The sequence below is a fragment of the Rhinoderma darwinii genome, chromosome 5 (assembly GCF_050947455.1).
Source record: "Rhinoderma darwinii isolate aRhiDar2 chromosome 5, aRhiDar2.hap1, whole genome shotgun sequence".
In the NCBI taxonomy this organism is placed as follows: Eukaryota; Metazoa; Chordata; class Amphibia; order Anura; family Rhinodermatidae; genus Rhinoderma; species Rhinoderma darwinii.
The window spans coordinates 229,411,872-229,431,400 of NC_134691.1; the positions used below are offsets into that span (position 1 = coordinate 229,411,872).

Here is a 19,529-nt window from a genome sequence, read left to right on the forward strand (position 1 = left end):
AGAGGCTGCCAGGCAAGATAAAAAATTGAAGAGAGCAACCCTTCTTACTTTGGACTTGGCGCCCCTCACGTTGAGGGATATTCCCTTTAGTTCAGACATTGTGGAGTTTTGAAGACGTGTTTGATTTTAAAATAATAAATAGTAGCGGTATCTTAAAATCACAAATTTTCTCCACCAGCAATACCAAATATCTCACTTGGGCTCAGATACCCGCCCCCGTCCGAATCATTTGTCAGGAGGGAGAAGGAAGGAGAGGAACTACCTTCGCTGAGGGTAACGCCAGCAACCAAACCTCTGCGTACGGGGAGCCCAAACTCATTCGGATCTCCCTGGGTCTCAACCGGTTGACCGTCTAGGTCGGGTGGGTCCCCTAGGGGGCTCGCACCTCCCCCCTGGGACCGTGCGGGCCCTTCTGGAGGGGGAGGTTGCGCACAAGGTGGGGTGTCAGTTGCCACAGGGGGAACAGTGCCCGCCCTCCTCACCAGTCGCGGCGAGGAGGGGGTCCTAGGAGGAGCCGCATCGTTTTTCACCGTTGTGTCCATCTGCTCCTCCCCTGTCTCCCCCCTACTGACTCTGGCTTGCCTCCCTTTTTTACGGGGACCCACCGGCACCTCGTCCTCTTCATCCGACGAGGATGCCAGAGACCCAGGGCTTGGAGCAGGCCCGGCACCCCCTGAGCAACCAGCCTTCTGGGATGCCTCAGTTTTTCCGGCCTGCTCCTTTTCCGCCTTCCGCTTAGTCTGCCGCTTTTCCTTCGCGCTGGGCTCCCCTTTATCCTCCAAGGTTGCTGGCTGCGAGGTACCTGTTTTGGCTCCAGTCCCTCGCACCTTTGAAGCCCAGGTACCTCTCTCCTCTTTCGTGTGGCTGGTCTGTTCCTCTCCCTGGGGACGGGTTTGGTCCGCTGGTGGAGCACGTGGGGGCGCTCCGGGTTGCTCATCTTCTTCGCCTCGGTACCTATAGGGGCAAGAAAAATACAGATGACCAGTTTTCTGACAAAAGTTACATTTTTTTTCTCCTGTGCATTCTCTTATTGTGTGCTCTTTGCTTCCGCAGTTCCTGCAGGTGACATCGCAGTTGTAACTGGTATGCCCATAGGTACCGCAGGCCCTGCAGAAGTTTGGCATCCCCGAGAAGTAGAGGTCGCCATTCACTGTTCCAATTTTAAAACGAGCCGGTGGGAGTCTCGTATTTTGGGTGGAGGGGTCCTTTATCAAAGTCACTAAGTACTTCCACTTGACGGTCCACACACCGCACTCGTTCATAACTCTCCCCATAAGCTTGATGTTCTTGAAGTAGGCTGCGCCCCTTGACGTACAGAGACCAAGGGGCTGGGGGGATCGCAACTCGTTGCTCAGGACTAAGCCTCTCTCCCAAATAGCAGCACGGGGGTGAAGTCCAGGCGAACCTGGACGATCCCCCGAGGCCGAGAGAGAGGGTACCTGAGCACCTTCCGACTAAAAACCTCCTATATAAATACACTTGGTCTTAGCCAAAAGGCCGAGAAGCGATAACCCGAATGGGACGGGCGTTGCCCGAGCCTGTCCCATACTGCTGTTCACCCCTTGCAGCGATTCAGCCTACTCCTAGGCAATTCCATGGGGCCCTGCAGGCTCACACACATTTACAGCTACTAAGCGGGAGGTGAATAAAGGCCGGAGAGGAAGCTACACAGGATTTGCTTCTTTTGCTTGCACCACAATGCAGTGCTGAAAGAGGAGGAATCTACATAAAAACGCCTTCCTGGCAACGCCCAAATGCCCTGCTGCCATGCAGATAAACACTGGCAGCGGCAGCCAGTGCATGCCCACAGCCACCCCTTGTTCCTTCACACCTTGTATCAGCTGTAATCCATTTGGGTGCTGCCTGCTGAGCAGCACTGACCAACACTGCCTGGGCCCAGGCTTTTATCTCTGAGGCCCCATTATGATGTCAGAAAGCTGGCTCTGGAATCCTGAGGGCTCCACTATGACACGTGCAAAGTTCCGTCTGAACTTTATATAAGACGGTGCGGCTCAGTCAGTCACTCAGTGTTGCCTGAGAGGGCAACACTGCAACAGCCGGCCGCCAGGCTGTCTTTTTTTGCACAGCTAGTTGCCTCCAGGAGGCCACAAGAGGGAGACAAGGGACTGCAAAATGGAAAATAAGCATCCACCAACTTTACAGACAACTTCTCCTTGCTCCTACAACCTCCATCCTTGCACAGTTTGTTATTCTTCCAGGTAACAAAGTAACAAATCCAAATTGCTGCTGTCTTTGTAGGCAAGCAAGGCTTTGTTGCAACTGCAATTCTTACTTCTTCTTGAAATGTAGGGACGACAGTACATTCCATCACATCCATCTAGTGTACACAGGTAGGTCCATTGTGGCGGGCAGGGGAGCGGGCGGGCTGCTTTATTGGCTGTTTGCTGTTCCCCTACTCCACTCCACTATTTGACTGTGGTGCTGCATCAATCAGTGGCTGGCTCAGGTGCAGCTCTTTAACCTACCTAGGAGGGAGGGCGGAGAGAAGACAAGGAAGGTGAATGAGCTGTTCCAATGTGAAATGCCAGAAACACAGACGACACAAAACAAGAGGTGGCAATCTATTCATTAATTGCATTTAATCAATGAGCTCATTATCACACATGACTGTACAAATGCATTGTCCAACAGGTGTTGAAATAATGGGATTAAAAGGGGAGATCCCTTCAGAAAGACAGAAACAATGGCAAAGAGAAAAAACACTTTTGGAATCTGATTTTACTCAACACATAAGGAAAGGGTGCACCGGTCCTGGAAATACTGCAATACCAGGTCAATGCGTGGAGTGGACAGAGCAAGCTCTATTTCCATCTCCCTGTTCTAAAAATCCATTTAATATATGGTCCCCAGATAGGGGACGTATCAGATATTAAACTGATAAGAACAGATTTTTTTTGAGTTGACTACCCCAACAAAGGAGGTAACCGTTTATTTAAAATTTTTGACAAAAAAGGATTTACAAATTTTTACATTTTTACAATAAATCAATAAATACACAGGGTTTACAACAATGGTATAATAATAAATACAAGTTATCAGATAAAATCACATAACTTATAAAAGGGCACTTGGTGGCATCAAATTATGGAACTCCATTCACTAAAAAACCATTTTCTACATAAAACAGGAGAGAGTTTTTTATCTAAAAGAAAATACTTGTGCATCTCACTTAAACAAATGGCTAAAACATCATCCACAGTTAAAACGTCATGTTTAAATAAAAGAATGTTTCTGGCCGCCCACAGAGCTGCTTTGACGCAGTTAGTGATCTTCCATGCCATCATTTTTCGGGTCTGTGTTGGGCATTCCAGACATCCATAAAAAACGCCATTGCTAGTAAATCTCTGTAGTCCTGTAATCTTCTGTGCCAAGGGGAGGATTCTTGACCACACCAATTGTGCGTAGTAGCACTGCCAGAAAAGGTGGTAGACTGTCTCATCATCTCTGCAACCTCCCCTTGGACACGCAGCCGAGTTGGTCAGTCCCCTTCGATGCTGGAATGCCCGGCATGGAAGACACTCGTGGGCACAACTCCAGGCCAGATCTTTCTGAGGATTAAAAAGATAATTAATATTTACCATTCTCCATATTTGTTTGCACTTTTGTTCACTAAAATTACTAATGGGGGCTACTAAAACATTTTCTTTTATCTTTTTTAAAACACTTTTACTATTTTGCACGTCTTCAATTCTCTTGCCTTTCAAGTTAAAAAGGTTCACAATTTTCTCTAAAATCTTGTACTGGTCAGGGAGGTTAAAAGCATACGGGGAGCTTAAAACCGTGGAGAACCATCCGTTCCTCCTCATAAAATAACCGGTGTTAAAACGGATAAAATATGACCAGTAGTGATCCTTAAAAGCAGCGTTAAGACATGCAGTAAAAAATTTGATTAAAAGAAAGGTCTTTATGTCAGGGAAATCCTTACCACCCATTAGTTTTGGCATCATCACCTTCTCTCTCCTGAGTTTTTCCATTTTGGAGTTCCATAAAAATGTAAAACAAGCTTTATTTATTTTTTTTAATAAAATATCAGGGGGAGGGAAAACCATACTCAAATATAATAAAATCGGTAAAATCACCATTTTGGTAATTAAAACTTTTCCCTCCATAGTCAGCTTTCTCAAATTCCACATACAAATCTTTTTATTAACTTTTTGTGCCACCAAGTCCCAACTGTTAAAACCATTGTTTAACTCATTGAAGGAGACCCCTAAAATCTGCACAGTCTCTGACACAGGGACTGGAATGTCCTGTAAAATCATATTGCCAATGTTTAAAATGTTACTTTTATTAAAATTGACTTTAAAACCGGAGGAGCAACAAAACTTATAGATCTGTCTTAAAGTTGTTTGCAGTGATAGGGTGTCCCTACACAGTACCGCGACATCATCCATGTACCCCACTACCTTTGCCTCTAGCCCCCCCCCGCCCGGCAGGGGGACTCCACGTATCTGCTTGCTTTTCCTCAAGGTGCACAGTAGAGGCTCAATTGCACAAATAAAAAGTAGTGGGGACAAGGGACACCCCTGCTTCACTCCGGAATTTAAAAGGACATCCTGTGTTTTAAAACCTTTGACTAAAATCTTGCTAGTGCAGTTGTCATAAAAGGCCTTCAGAGACTGTATAAAACCTTCCGGTATACCCATTTTCTCTAAAACCTTAAAAAGATAAAAGTGTGACACTCTGTCAAAGGCTTTCTCAAAGTCGATTGTTAAAACTGCCATTTTGCCTTTCCTCTCCTTTGTGTCATTAATAACATCTTTTAAAAGGTTCAGGTTATCCCATATGCTCCTCCCGGGTATCCCACAGACCTGGTTGGAGTGAATTATTTTGTTTACGACTGCTTTTAATCTATTTGCACACATTTTAGCCATTATCTTGTAGTCGCAATTTAGCAGTGTAATTGGTCTCCAGTTTTTAATGTCGGTTTTGTCCCCCTTTTTGTACAGCAGGGACACCTCACCTTTCTTCCAGGACCCCGGGAGGGCTTTTGTTCTAAAAACTTGTGTAAAAAGAGAGTGGAGATCCTCCTTTAAAACACCGTAAAATAGAACATAAAACTCTATGGGTATACCATCAGGACCAGGAACTTTACCTGTTTTAAAACTCTTGGTAGTTTCTAAAATTTCTTGTTCTGAAATCTCCTGTAATAAAAAGTTTTGGGAGACAGGATCTAAAACAGCATCAACCTCCTTCAATGAGTCATTCATAAAAGCATTGTCAATGTTTTTAACATTAAAAAGATCCGCATAAAACCCATGTACCTTTTTTAAAATATTTTGGGTATTTGTTTCACCTTCAATATTATCCAACAGGGTATGCTTATCATTGATTTTCTTAAAAAAATACCTGGAGCAGGTCTCGTTCTCCTCAAGATGTTTTACCTTACAGCGAAATATTATTTCCTTTCCCCTCTGCTCCAGGCACTGGGAGATCTCTTTTTTAATCTCAATGATCTCCTTGTCCACCAGCATACCCTGTTCTCTGAATTTATATTGGGTCTGCAGACGGGTATTTAAATTTGCATAAAATTTGCATTTCTCTTTTGCTTTTCTCATCCCAATCTTAATAAAAAAATCTCTTATTTTAACTTTCATTTTTTCCCACCAGGTGACGATGGGCATATTGGGATGTCTTACCCGTCTGCAGCCTTTGTAAAAGGTAATAAAATCAGCTAAAATTTGCGGATCTTCTAAAAGGGATACGTTTAATTTCCAGGCTTTTTTCGGAGTTCTTCTTTCGTTATCACATTTCACTTTAAAATACAATAACTTATGGTCAGAAAAGACGTTTGGGTTAATATCACATTTAAAAGGCAGTATTTGGTAAGAGCAGAAGATAAAATCAATCCTGGAGCTGCAGGTCACGTTGCTCCAGGTAACGCCGGCCTCTTCACATAAATCCCTGTTACATTTTTTAAAAACATCGGTGAGTTTAAAATCAGTAACAATATCTTTTAAAATTGACGAGGTCTTGTCGTAGTTCCTGCTTACTGAATTAGAGAACCGGCGTTCCCCCTTTAAAATACAATTAAAATCACCCGCTAAAACAAGTGGTTCTGAATCATTAATAAAAAGGGGTAAAATCTCTAGCATTCTAGCTCTTTCATTTCTCTCAGGAGAACCATAAAAGTTTAAAAACTGCCATTTAATACCGTCTATAAAAGCTTTGACCATTAAAATTCTGCCTGGTAAAATTTCATAAAAACTGTCAATTAAAACGTTCCCTTTAAATAAAATGGCGACACCTGCGGCTTTAGATTCGTTAGACCCGGACCACACCGAAGGTCCGAGTCTCCAATCTCTTTCATATTTTTTATAGTCCATGCGATGTGGGATGCAGCATTCCTGTAGGAAAAAAACTGACGCGGTAAGAATAGAGAGGTAATCAAACAGGGCAGCTCTTCTTGTCTTAGAATGCACGCTTCTTACGTTTAAGGAAAGACCACATAACTCAGCCATGAGGAAAAGGGAGAGAGACAGTCTTTATAATCTTACCCGAGGTGGCCTCAGCAGTCCTCCGCATCGCCAGAGACCCCACTAGGACTCTCATAACCTTCGATTCTGAAGTCCACGGAAAAAATAGAGAAGGTAGGAGAGGAACTCCCATCACTTAGCTGACCCCCCACCAAACCTGAGGCACTAATCATGAAAGGATCCCATATGGACTCCACGGGCAATATTTCATCTGCAGGAGCTTTTTTGGCAGCGACCTCCCCTTCGATAGGGGCAGGAATTGCGCTCCCTGACGTCTCTGGGACCTCCGTCACCTCGGAGGCAGCTGTCCGTGTATCCCCCAACTGGCTAGAAGGGGGTGGACCTTTAGTTGTCACTTTCGGGGGCACGTCCAGTGGTTTCCCTGCCTTCGCCAATGCAGGTACTTCCATCGGCACCCCCGCTGCCACCTCCGAGTACGCCCTACGTCGCTTGTGGTTCGCTGCCGCTCCGCCCGGGTCCTCTGCCTCAGGTACAGGCTGACCCAGCATCTCTTGCGGACCAGTAGGATCAGCTTCATCCGAACTACCCGTCTCCCCAGTTTCCTGGGGGGGCTTTTTCGTCCGCTGATCACTGGATCAACACTTGTTCCGTCTCTGCTCTTTTGGGTCACCTGTTTGGGGGGGTCTGCTAGAGGTATCCATCTCATCCTGGCCTTCTCCTTGGGGTTCCTCTCCTTCTGGGGGTACGATCTGGCCTGCTGGCTGCTCGGGACGCCTCGGCCGGACCTCGGGTTGTTCCGATCTGTGGGGACAAAATGCAAAAAGGTGACCAACTCGGCTGCAATATCGACACCTTTTCCCCAGAGGGCAAGTTTTGGCCTCGTGCTCAGAGCTGCCACAGTTCCTACAGGTGCTCTCGCAGGACTCATTGGTGTGACCGTACTTTTGGCATTTCCTACAGAATGGAGGCATCCCTGAAAAGTAAAAATCTCCTGCCATATCTCCTAATTTAAAACGTGCTGGCGGCAGCATTATCCCTCCTGTAAAATTGGCATCTCTGTAGCATGTCACTAAGAATCTCCATTTAGAGGTCCAGACCCCAACCTCATTCATCACTTTGCCAATACACTTAACCGTTTTAAAATAGGGGGATAAAAAGGACATCACATCTTTTACGTCAGCAAATGGGCAGTACATCTTAATAACAATCATTTTTGTGATGTCCAAAACATGCTCGTAAAAATCCACTCCGTCCAGTCTCGGGTCATTTTTTACTGCATATGCCGCCAGCAAATCTTGGAATACTCCATTCTGTATAAATGTGATGTCATAGGTTCTTCTTCTTGGGTAGTCCTGCACTGCCAAAATCTCCCTCTTTTGGACATTGAAAATGCCAACAAGCACGGTCTCCACCACGAATTTCAAGCCACAAGTCGTCGCCTTCTCCTCCGAAAGAATTACTCGCACAGTATTCTTAATCCGGGCATATGCCGGTATGTCACCTGGATTTTCATCCATAGTGAGTCTTTTAGGAAAGTCACGCCACCCGTTGGTGACGTAACGTCTACGCAACCTCCCCTTTTCGGCCGGAACCTACACGGGGGTATGTGGATCGCAACCCGTTGCTCAGGACTAAGCCTCTCTCCCAAATAGCAGCACGGGGGTGAAGTCCAGGCGAACCTGGACGATCCCCCGAGGCCGAGAGAGAGGGTACCTGAGCACCTCCTAACCAAGACCAGGCAGCACTGACTACAAGTAATCAGAACTACACTTGATCTCAGCCAGAAGGCCGAGAAGCGATAACCCGAATGGGACGGGCGTTGCCCGAGCCTGTCCCATACTGCTGTTCACCCCTTGCAGCGATTCAGCCTACTCCTAGGCAATTCCATGGGGCCCTGCAGGCTCACACACATTTACAGCTACTAAGCGGGAGGTGAATAAAGGCCGGAGAGGAAGCTACACAGGATTTGCTTCTTTTGCTTGCACCACAATGCAGTGCTGAAAGAGGAGGAATCTACATAAAAACGCCTTCCTGGCAACGCCCAAATGCCCTGCTGCCATGCAGATAAACACTGGCAGCGGCAGCCAGTGCATGCCCACAGCCACCCCTTGTTCCTTCACACCTTGTATCAGCTGTAATCCAGTCGGGTGCTGCCTGCTGAGCAGCACTGACCAACACTGCCTGGGCCCAGGCTTTTATCTCTGAGGCCCCATTATGATGTCAGAAAGCTGGCTCTGGAATCCTGAGGGCTCCACTATGACACGTGCAAAGTTCCGTCTGAACTTTATATAAGACGGTGCGGCTCAGTCAGTCACTCAGTGTTGCCTGAGAGGGCAACACTGCAACAGCCGGCCGCCAGGCTGTCTTTTTTTGCACAGCTAGTTGCCTCCAGGAGGCCACAAGAGGGAGACAAGGGACTGCAAAATGGAAAATAAGCATCCACCAACTTTACAGACAACTTCTCCTTGCTCCTACAACCTCCATCCTTGCACAGTTTGTTATTCTTCCAGGTAACAAAGTAACAAATCCAAATTGCTGCTGTCTTTGTAGGCAAGCAAGGCTTTGTTGCAACTGCAATTCTTACTTCTTCTTGAAATGTAGGGACGACAGTACATTCCATCACATCCATCTAGTGTACACAGGTAGGTCCATTGTGGCGGGCAGGGGAGCGGGCGGGCTGCTTTATTGGCTGTTTGCTGTTCCCCTACTCCACTCCACTATTTGACTGTGGTGCTGCATCAATCAGTGGCTGGCTCAGGTGCAGCTCTTTAACCTACCTAGGAGGGAGGGCGGAGAGAAGACAAGGAAGGTGAATGAGCTGTTCCAATGTGAAATGCCAGAAACACAGAAACACAGACGACACAAAACAAGAGGTGGCAATCTATTCATTAATTGCATTTAATCAATGAGCTCATTATCACACATGACTGTACAAATGCATTGTCCAACAGGTGTTGAAATAATGGGATTAAAAGGGGAGATCCCTTCAGAAAGACAGAAACAATGGCAAAGAGAAAAAACACTTTTGGAATCTGATTTTACTCAACACATAAGGAAAGGGTGCACCGGTCCTGGAAATACTGCAATACCAGGTCAATGCGTGGAGTGGACAGAGCAAGCTCTATTTCCATCGCCCTGTTCTAAAAATCCATTTAATATATGGTCCCCAGATAGGGGACGTATCAGATATTAAACTGATAAGAACAGATTTTTTTTTTTTTTTTTTTTTTTTTAATACCATTCATTTCAACTTAAAGCAACAGTACAACGCAAGAACCATTTTGCATCTTTAAGGCATAAGTTGCCTTAGTCATACATCATCATGGTAATACTTTATTCCGATCAAAAAGGAACATAATAAAACAAGGGACAACATTTGAAACAGAGATAGAAAACAACAATTAACTGTATTTCACTAACCTTCTCCATTTCTTAAATTTCCAAACTCCCTCTGCGTCTATGCCACCACCACACTGACTATCCCAGCGATAAACCACATATAATCTCGACAGTATCATCCTCACACAATCATTAATTGGTACCCACTTATGCTTGAAAATACCTAAATTGCGCACATCCCACAAGCTCTCCATTATACACACCATAATCAACCATAATACCCTATCACTTGCCCTATTACATGCACCTATAGCGAACATTGCGACCTTCCAATCCATAAAACTTACCCCAGCCAATTCCTTACACAAACCACCCATTCTTCTCCAAACCTCATAAGCATAATCACAGTCCCAAAAGAGATGTCTTACAGTCTCACACGAACCACACCCAACTCTCGGACAAACCTCAAATCTAACTAACATCCTCCTCCTCTGCACATCTCTAACATGCAAAATATCATGCATCACCATCCACACTATGTCTTTTTGCCTATTTGACATACCTGTCACACTTAACTTCTTCCAAACATTCACAACATCCTGTCCTCTCAAACCCACAATATTACACACAACCTCATTCACACACAACCTTTTTAACACAGCCTTCTTATTCTTAAACTCACCCATTGGAACTGCAATCAAATCATGCTTCCTAATAAATTTTTCAATCAGAATATACCATACAGGACATACATAAGCAACAGGCACAGTAGCATCTCTCTTAACCCAATCTAACCCATAAAGCATCCAACCAGCCATATACCTAACCATATACGCGCTCTTACTTCCTTTTCCCAAAAGAACCACCACCATTTTAATATAATTAAGCCCAAGAAAAACCTCAACATGTGGAAAACCCAAACCCCCATTCTCACAAGACTTATATACAAATTCACGCTTCAGTTTCTCCATTCGGCTTCCCCAAAAAAAAGTAAAAACTATTTTCTCTAACTTCTTAATCTTCCTACTGGCGGTTGGAAAAACACAAGCCACAAAGACCAGAATTGGCAGAATAACCGATTTTATTATTAATACCTTCCCCGATAGGGTCAGGTCCCTAAGCCTCCAAAAATTTAACTTCCTCTCAATTCTCAAGCCACATTCATCCCAACTCTCATTCCCTCTTAAATCATCATTAAACTGAATCCCCAACACTTTCACTGCACCCACTTCATTTCGCACCCCTCCCATTCTTACTCCCCTGTCCCCAAAACACTTGAATACACACTTACCCCAATTCACTTTAAAAGCAGATGCACCACAGAAGAAATCCAACCATAATTTAACTCTATTCAGCCCAGCCATACAATCACTCACAACCACCACATCATCCATATAACCCAAAATTTTAACACATTTACCCCCACTCCCTGGAATCAGAAAACCTCTCATTACCTTATCTCTTCTTACTAAACACATCAAAACTTCAATTACACAAATAAACAAAACTGGGGACATAGGGCACCCCTGTCTAACCCCAGATTCTACACATACTTTTGAACTTAAATTACCATTCACCAAAACTTCACTTGACACATCCCTGTACAAACACTTCACACCTTCCAAAAACCTAATGGAGAAACCCATCCTAGCAAGTACAGCAAACATAAACCCGTGCGACACCCTATCGAAAGCCTTTTCAAAATCCAATGCAAGCATCATACACTTCTGTTTCCTACTCATACAGTCACCAATCAAATCTCTCAACAAAACCAAATTATCAGTCATACTTCTACCTGGCACAGCACACACTTGCTCCTCCCCTACAATTTTACCTACCACCTCACGCATGCGATTAGCCAAGATTTTACTAAAACATTTATAATCTGCATTCAATAATGAAATTGGCCTCCAATTACCCAGACACTTCTTGTCTCCTTTCTTGTAGATCAAAACAATCACACCTTCTTTCATAGACTCACACAAAACCCCCTTATCCCATATATTCTTACACACTTCCAGCAAGTCTACCCCAATTACCTCCCACATCTTTACGTAGAATTCCACCGGAATACCATCTTTACCAGGAGTTTTATTTTTCCCCGCACTCATTATCACATTCTTCACTTCTTCAAGAGTTATCTCTTCATTCAACCCCACGCAGTCATCCTCACCAAGGACACTTTCCAAACCACCCAAAACCTCATTCATCAAACCATTATCAATCCATTTTTTCCCATACAACTCTGAATAGTATGATTCCACCACTTTTACCACATCTACACCCTCCATACACTCACCTTTCTCATTAACAACTTCATTCATATCTTCTTTCTTACCACACATTTTTTTGAAAAAAAATCTTGTACATTTTTCATTTTTATCTAGATATTCCACTTTTGATCTAAAAATGATTTCTTTACCTTTTCTTTCCAAAACCTGCTTTAACTCCTTTCTGGCCTCTTCCAACAAATCACTCATATCAATCCCATTTTCACCCATCTTACGTAACCATTCTATCCTAACATTCAGATCTTTATACTGATTACGTAGTCTAGTAGCTTGTTTATGTCCCCATCTTACAAAAAATTTTTTAATCTGCACTTTCACCCAATCCCACCACTTAAGCACATCTTTAAAACTATTTTTCTCCCTTTTCCACACAGCATACTTACACTTAAACTCATCCATCACTTCCACATCCTCTAATAATCTACTATTCAACTTCCATACACCCCTCCCAAAACTAAATTTACAATTACCTTCCATCCATACTTGCAAACATACATGATCCGAAAAAGGTACCTCACTTTGAACAAAAGTCTTACAAACTAGATTCTTGGATACACATATACGGTCAATCCTAGACTCAACCCCTCCTCTGTCTGATTTATACGTTGGTGGTGGTGGCTTACCCAAATGCATTTCTGCCGTATCTAGAAAAGAAAAGTCAGACATTAATTGATTTAACTTTTTTCCGGTCACATCCAGGCCCTCTCCATCAAAGGAGCAATTGAAATCTCCTACAAAAATTGTAGGTATCCTCCCAGGTAGGAAAAGGCTCAGCTTTTCTAACAAAGCCAGCCTACTCGCCCTGTCTGTAGGGCAATACGTATTTATCACCCTGACCCTAAATCCCCTACAACACACTACTGCAATCAAACATTGGCCTATTTCAACCACTGTGTAACTCTCCAAGTTTATACCCTTATTCCCCAGTAGTATCCCTACACCATCATTTTTATTAAACGAAGACCCTGACCAAACACATTGCCCATAGGGCCAATCCCCCTCCCCCGGTGGTTCAGATATGCCACATTCCTGCAGGCAAGAAATTTCTGCTCCAAGATTCCTGACATGATCCAAAACTAAAGCACGTCTAGACTTAGATGCTATTTGTCTGACATTTATGGATATGACATTAAATGTAGTTTTGGAGCCCATATCTTGATCTTTTTACGAACGTAACCACCGATACCCCACTGTCTGATCAGCCTACGCCTCCTGGAGGCTGGCAACCGGACACAAAGACAGCTTTTTCTGCGTCCTCCCCTAAAAAAGGAAAATCCTCAGAGAAATGAGAGATAGGGTAAATTCCCCTGTCTGGGCTGGCTCCATCCTCACTCAAGGGTGACAGCATAGTACGTAATCTTTTGGAAGACGACCCTTCTCCCTCCTCCTCAGCAGATCTCACAAGAGAAGATGGAAAGTCTCCTTGGCCACCTCCGCCATCTTGTTCTATGTAAATTCCTTCCCAGGACAAGACCGGAGTCCTGGAGAGAGAAGCATCTATCTCACCATCCCCCCTCAAACCAGTCAAGTCATCAGAGGGGTGAGGCAGGTCTCCTTCCAACAAAGCCACTTCCATTTCTTCAGCCACCGTTTTGCTAGCATGAGTTAGCTCAGTGAGAGATTCAGCAGGCTCCCCAGGAGGTGATGGCCCAGCAGGCCCTCTGGGAGGCGTCGGCTCAGCAGGCTCCTTAGGCGTCGGCTCCTGAATTCCCTGGACAACAGAGCTTAGAACCACATTAAATGTACTGCCACTGGCTTCACCTGCTACTACCTCCGCCATAGTCCTCACCCTCTTATTTTTTGCACGCATTGGGCAGTTTTTAAATGCATGTCCCACTGTACTACACATATTGCACACAATAGGATTCTTACAGTCTTTAGCCAGATGACCATCCTGGTTGCATTTGTTGCATGTAACCCCTTCCTGTGTGCAGTCTTCATAAGTATGCCCATACGTTTTACACTTCCTGCAAAACACAGGAGGCTGGGGAAAAAATAAATAACCTTTATCACGGCCAATTGCAAAATTTCTGGGAGGGTATTTAACCCCCAATGGTCCTGCAGGGTCCTCTTCAAAGCGCACAAAAAACTTATGTTTTCCAGTCCATATAGACTCAGTGTTTAGAACCTGGTGGGAATAACTTGCATAGGAGCAGTACTTCCTTAGAAAAGAAAGAATGTCCTCCACCAACACATGAGGATTGTACATAAGCACAACCAATGGCACATCATTGTTATACAGCACAGTGAAGACAAGTCCATCCAGATCAGTATTTTGCAGGTTTGCCTTGATTGTCGCATACAAATTGTAACAAGCATTGAGACTGTTGAGAACAAGAGTAAAACGGTTACCTCTAGGGTCCTGAAGGCATAGAATGTCGCTCCTGCTGACATTGAGGGTCTTGAAGAGGATGTCTTGCACCAGATGCTTCAACGAAAACAGATCTCTTTTATCCAAGGGTACGTCGATACCGAAAGCGTTCTTGATCCGGGTTTCCCCGATCCCAGCATAGCGGAGCCTAGCTCCCATGATCGCTCTACTAAGGATCACCCAGCCTACCCCCTAATAGCAGCAGATGGCTTAAGCCACCGAGGTGGCGATGCCAAAAGGCCAAGGGCATGACATGCTGATCACCTAATGACACGAGATCGTGCCAAAAGGCCGAGAAGCGATAACCCGAATGGGACGGGCGTTGCCCGAGCCTGTCCCATACTGCTGTTCACCCCTTGCAGCGATTCAGCCTACTCCTAGGCAATTCCATGGGGCCCTGCAGGCTCACACACATTTACAGCTACTAAGCGGGAGGTGAATAAAGGCCGGAGAGGAAGCTACACAGGATTTGCTTCTTTTGCTTGCACCACAATGCAGTGCTGAAAGAGGAGGAATCTACATAAAAACGCCTTCCTGGCAACGCCCAAATGCCCTGCTGCCATGCAGATAAACACTGGCAGCGGCAGCCAGTGCATGCCCACAGCCACCCCTTGTTCCTTCACACCTTGTATCAGCTGTAATCCAGTCGGGTGCTGCCTGCTGAGCAGCACTGACCAACACTGCCTGGGCCCAGGCTTTTATCTCTGAGGCCCCATTATGATGTCAGAAAGCTGGCTCTGGAATCCTGAGGGCTCCACTATGACACGTGCAAAGTTCCGTTTGAACTTTATATAAGACGGTGCGGCTCAGTCAGTCACTCAGTGTTGCCTGAGAGGGCAACACTGCAACAGCCGGCCGCCAGGCTGTCTTTTTTTGCACAGCTAGTTGCCTCCAGGAGGCCACAAGAGGGAGACAAGGGACTGCAAAATGGAAAATAAGCATCCACCAACTTTACAGACAACTTCTCCTTGCTCCTACAACCTCCATCCTTGCACAGTTTGTTATTCTTCCAGGTAACAAAGTAACAAATCCAAATTGCTGCTGTCTTTGTAGGCAAGCAAGGCTTTGTTGCAACTGCAATTCTTACTTCTTCTTGAAATGTAGGGACGACAGTACATTCCATCACATCCATCTAGTGTACACAGGTAGGTCCATTGTGGCGGGCAGGGGAGCGGGCGGGCTGCTTTATTGGCTGTTTGCTGTTCCCCTACTCCACTCCACTATTTGACTGTGGTGCTGCATCAATCAGTGGCTGGCTCAGGTGCAGCTCTTTAACCTACCTAGGAGGGAGGGCGGAGAGAAGACAAGGAAGGTGAATGAGCTGTTCCAATGTGAAATGCCAGAAACACAGAAACACAGACGACACAAAACAAGAGGTGGCAATCTATTCATTAATTGCATTTAATCAATGAGCTCATTATCACACATGACTGTACAAATGCATTGTCCAACAGGTGTTGAAATAATGGGATTAAAAGGGGAGATCCCTTCAGAAAGACAGAAACAATGGCAAAGAGAAAAAACACTTTTGGAATCTGATTTTACTCAACACATAAGGAAAGGGTGCACCGGTCCTGGAAATACTGCAATACCAGGTCAATGCGTGGAGTGGACAGAGCAAGCTCTATTTCCATCTCCCTGTTCTAAAAATCCATTTAATATATGGTCCCCAGATAGGGGACGTATCAGATATTAAACTGATAAGAACAGATTTTTTTTTTTATTTTTTTTTTTTTTAACAAACTACTCAGATTTGAAATCTTAAAACGCAAAACATAGGTTGAAAGTCTTAGATTTCATCAAAACCATCATTGTAGTATGAATATATAATTTTCATGATCTTATCCATTTTTTAATTGTTATTATTACTTTTTTTCTCTTTTTTTAATATGTTTTGTTTTCTGTTTTTTTTTTTTTTTAATTATATTTTAACTTTTTTTTTTTTTTTACAGGTATAACAAAGAAGAAAACAATACAAGATTACACATCACAAGGTAAGTACATTCCACATTTCTGGTTTCCAAATCTCATTTGCTCTCACAGTACCTAGTAATAATTTATCTCTCCAAAAATATACATACAGATAGCTTAAACATAGTTTAAGACAGTTTTCAACAGATAGCTGATCTCTTTTAAATAATACAATATTTCTTGCTTTCCATAAAGCCATCTTAACACATGTAAATATTAACCATACGACTTTAAAATCCTCTTTACCAATGCCCAATCCATAAAAGATCATATTAAAATCAAAATGATCAATTTTGCTCAAATATTTAACTAAGATGCTAACTTTCCTCCAAATCTTTTGTGCAAATGAGCAATTCCAAAAAATATGCGTTGGCGTTTCACTTCCGCTACATCTTACTCTTGGGCATCTTTCATGTCTTACCAAACCTCTTCTATACTGAAATTCTCTTGTAGGTAAGCAATCCTTCAACATACACCACAACAGGTCCTTATGTTCGTTAGACAAGTAAAACAGGTTAACATTGATCCAAATACCTTGTACAATTCTTACAGAGAAACCTGTTACAGAACTCATAATTTTCCTCTCATCTAAGATCTTTAACACTTTTCTATGATTAGTAATAATACTTAAGTCAGATTTTAACAACTCAAACTCCCTTAAAATTTTCTCTAAAATAATATAATGTTCTGGTGGTAAAAACTTATATGGTCTGTTTAAGTCAATTTCTAACCACTTGTATTTCCTTATATAAAACCCAAGATTATAAATAAGAAAAGTTTTTATCTTTGAACTGGGCCCCAATAAAGTGCTTGTACAATAGGCCAAATATTTAATATACAAAAAAGACCTAATATCGGGGAAGCCTTTCCCTCCTTTATTCTTAGGTTTATACCACTCCTCCCTTTTGACTCTTTCCATATTTGATTTCCATAGGAAATAAAAACAGATTTTAATAAGTTTTTTCATGATATTATTTGGGGGGATAAAAACAGCAGATATGTACAAAATCATGGGGAGTAAAACCTGTTTTATGATCAAAATTTTACCTTCAAGAGTCAAAGTTCGCAAATTCCAAAAGGAAATCTTTTTCCTTACCCTTTCCAGCAAGGATTCCCAATTTTTTATATTCCCACAAGATTCTGAAAAATAAATACCTAAAATCTTCATGTCATGCATTTTAAGCAACTTACAATCAGGTTCAAGGGTAAATTTCCCAATTGTTAAAACACCGGTTTTATCTAAATTCACTTTGAAACCTGATGCTCCACAGAACCAATCCACTGTTCTTAAAACCCTATTAAAACTTCTAAGATCACGCACCAAAACTGTCACGTCATCCATATATGCAATAACTTTAACTTGTTCATTTTTACAGCCCGGGATGAAAAAACCGTTAATTACTTTATCTTTCCTAAAAGCCTCTAAGAGGGGTTCAATTGCACATATAAATAAGATAGGTGACAGAGGGCAGCCCTGTTTCACCCCACATCGAATATGAACTTTATCAGATAAGGAACCATTAACTGAAATTTTACTAAAACCTCCATTGTATAAGATTTTAATACGATTAATAAAACCCTCTGAACATCCTAATTTGCTTAAAACTGTGAATAAGAAATCGTGTGAAACTCGATCATAAGCTTTTTCAAAATCAAAGGAGATCAAAGCTAAATCCTGATTGCGGTCCTTGCTGTCCCAAATAATATCCCGTAGCAAAACCAAAGAATCGACAATTTTTCTTTTTGGCACAGCGCATGTCTGGTCAACCCCAATTATTGATGCTATCACTTTTTTTAAACGATTACCTAACAATTTTGCATAAATTTTATAATCGGTGTTCAGTAGCGTAATTGGCCTCCAATTCTTGATTAATTTTTTATCACCTTTTTTAAAAATTAAAACAATAAGACCCTCCAACCAGGACTCTGGGATTATTAATGAAGATTCAATTTGAGAAAAAACTTTGAACACATCCTCACCTATTACATCCCAAAATTTTTTATAGAATTCTATTGGTAGACCATCCATACCAGGGGTTTTTAAATTCTGAAAACTATTAATCGTATCTACTATTTCATTTTTAGTAAATTCCTCCTCTAAAAACATCATCTCATCAGTGCTAAGCTTTTTATCTAACAACCCCATAAAATGTTCCTTTAAAGAGGCATCAAGCACCTTTTCGGAAAATAATTCCTCATAAAAATTTTTTGCTTTTAATAATTTTTCTTCACGGTTTGTTTCCCCTTCTAGACACTCAATAAAATCTTTTTTCCCGTTAATTTTTTTAAAAAAGAAATGAGAGCATTTCTCATCCTTTTCAAGGATTCTTACACGAGAGTTGAAAATAATCTCTTTCCCTTTTTCTTTTAATAAATTTTTTATCTGACTTTTTACATCCTCAATTTGATCATCCATTTCTATACCATTGTTTCTAAATATGTAAAAACACTGGAGCCTAGAACTAAGATCAATGTATAGTTTCTTTTTTGCATAGGCTATCTTCTTCCCATATTTAACAAAGAAGGTTTTAAAACCCCTCTTCATGAAATCCCACCACTCCAATACATTATTAAACTCGCCCTCTTTTTGTTTTAGTTTATCATAAAACTTACAGAATTCTTCTTTAACCTTACTTCCTTCCAAGAGGGACACATTAAGTTTCCAGTGTGATGGCACCTTACCTTCTGAAACCTCATAATTTAGTGTACATTCAATTAACTTGTGATCTGAAAAACAACTGTCAAAGGATTTAAAAGAAGAAACCATCAAATCACTAGATACAAAAATATAATCTAGTCTAGATGAGCATCCACGATTACTCCAAGTAAGCTCATACTCTTTCCTTTTTCCACCTAGTTCCCAGGTATCTTTAAGGTTACAGGCAGAAAGAATATTTTTCAAAACAGATACTGATCCTTCTTTTTTTTTACAGATTTGGCAGTTAAAATCACCACCAATGATGATGGGATCGGAACCAACAATAAACAACTGTAGTAACTCAAAAAGGTGAATTCTCAATTTTTTTTCTGTATTTGCATATATGCAAAAACACTTGATTTTTTTGCTATCTTTTAAAACCTCCACCATAAGTATGCGCC

The 19,529-nt window shown here is 42.5% G+C and overlaps 1 non-coding gene and 2 pseudogenes across 1 annotated transcript; all 3 read right to left on the reverse strand.

The window, feature by feature from the left end:
- Positions 1-2,756: 2,756 nt before the first annotated feature.
- LOC142653912 (U2 spliceosomal RNA) lies at positions 2,757-2,945 on the reverse strand. Its single transcript, XR_012848761.1, has one exon. It is a non-coding gene; the product is annotated as a U2 spliceosomal RNA (small nuclear RNA).
- Positions 2,946-9,513: 6,568 nt separating this feature from the next.
- Positions 9,514-9,719, reverse strand: LOC142654325 (U2 spliceosomal RNA; annotated as a pseudogene).
- Positions 9,720-16,017: 6,298 nt separating this feature from the next.
- Positions 16,018-16,232, reverse strand: LOC142653999 (U2 spliceosomal RNA; annotated as a pseudogene).
- Between the last annotated feature and the right edge of the window lie 3,297 nt (positions 16,233-19,529).